This window comes from Bos mutus, chromosome 4 (assembly GCF_027580195.1).
Source record: "Bos mutus isolate GX-2022 chromosome 4, NWIPB_WYAK_1.1, whole genome shotgun sequence".
Lineage (NCBI taxonomy): Eukaryota > Metazoa > Chordata > Mammalia > Artiodactyla > Bovidae > Bos > Bos mutus.
In genome coordinates, this window is record NC_091620.1 from 104,599,773 (window position 1) to 104,601,629 (window position 1,857).

General features: G+C 42.6%; 1 non-coding gene across 1 annotated transcript; it reads right to left on the reverse strand.

Moving 5' to 3' along the window:
• Nucleotides 1-1,480: 1,480 nt before the first annotated feature.
• TRNAC-ACA (transfer RNA cysteine (anticodon ACA)) lies at nt 1,481-1,552 on the reverse strand. The gene has a single exon. It is a non-coding gene; the product is annotated as a tRNA-Cys (tRNA).
• Nucleotides 1,553-1,857: the final 305 nt, after the last annotated feature.

The window sequence follows — 1,857 nt, forward strand, 5'->3', positions numbered from 1 at the left end:
AAAAAATATTTTTATTGGAAAAAAAGAGAAAATAGTACTGTGACATTGGATTTTAGTCCCTTCAAATAAAATAATGGCCTGAAATTAAAACTTATACATGCAGTTTCAGTATTCATGCTAAAATTTCGTTTCTAAGAGACATTAACCTATTTCTAATAAGGATTACTCTCTAGGACTTACTGTAGCAATATGAGACACGTCAATCTCCCCTACAGCATACTGTGGGATCTGCAAATTTCATTCCTGTAACTGGGGAAAGGCCAGGGTCCCTAAAACTAGTTCCAAAAGGGGATTATAAGAGAAATGTTTTATACTTAATCAAATTTTTCTAAAATGCATATATATATATATTATTTAAAGTATTACCTGGAAAAGACTATGTTTATTCCTTCATATTTAAAATATAGGAAAGTATAGTGGCCCTTCAGAAACTTGGGGTGTACATAGATAAAATGCATTAATCTGAGTTGCCTCAAGCAATATTTATTGTTGTAAATGCAATGTGATCCACCACTTAGAATATGCAAAGCTCAGAACACATTTGTTTCCATAACCTTACTCTATTCTTCCAAGATCCTTGCAAGTTCTCAGTCCTTGGTATGCAAAAGAAACACATGAGGAAACTTGGTAAAACGCAGATCCCAAAACCTCACTCTCAGATATTCTGTTTAAGTAGACCTGAGATCGGACCCAGGAATGAGCAATTTGAACTGGGGCTCATACTTGGAGAAACACCATTTTAAGAAACTGTGCTTCTTTTAATAATGGGGAAATTATAGCAAAGCACAAAAAAAGTTTGACTTACTTTGAAAGCAGCAACTCACTGGAAAAGACCCTGATGTTGGGAAAGACTGAGGGCAGGAGGAGAAGGGAATGACAGAGATGCAATGGTTGGATGGCATCATTGACTCAGTGGACATGAGTTTGAGCAAACTCCAGGAGATGTGAAGGACAGGGACATCTGATGTGCTGAAGTCCATGGGGTCACAAATAGTCGGACACGACTGAGTGACTGAACAACAACAAAGAAGTAAGTCACTTGACTTACTGTGAGAGGTTCAAAAAAGAGACTACCTAAGGGCTGCAGTCTATGGGGTCGCTAGGAGTCGGACATGACTGAGCGACTTCACTTTCACTTTTCACTTTCACTCATTGGAGAAGGAAATGGCAACCCACTCCAGTGTTCTTGCCTGGAGAATCCCAGGGACGGGGGAGCCTGGTGGGCTACCATCTCTGGGGTCGCACAGAGTCGGACATGAGTGAAGTGACTTAGCAGCAGCAGCAAGGACTGTAAAGGCTTCCCAGGTGGCTAGTGGGGAAGAAAGTGAAAGTGAAAAAAAAAAAGAAAGTGAAAGTGAAGTTGCTCAGTCATGTCCAACTCTTGGGACCCCATGGACTGTAGCCTACAACGCTCCTCCATCCATGGGATTATCCAGGCAAGAGTACCTGAGTGGGTTGCCATTTCCTTCTCCAGAGGATCTTCCCAACCCAGGGATCGAACCTGGGTCTCCCGCATTGTAAGCAGACGCTTTACCATCTGAGCCACCAGGGAACCCGCTTGCTAATGCAGGAGACATAAAAGATGCAGGTTGGATCCCTGGGTTGGAAGATCCCCTGGTGAAAGAAGTGGCTACTCACTCTAGTATTCTTGCTTGGAGAATCCCCATGGACAGAGGAACTATGTAGTCCATAGGGTCGCAGAGTCAGACACAACTGAAGCAACTTAGGAGGCACGCACAAGGACTGTGATGTGTGAGACAGAAATGAGAAACATTGCTTATGCTCCTGAATCTTTCTCTATCTCTCCTTTACCAGCTGACCAGCATGCCCCCTGAGCTACAAAACATGAACCCTTTG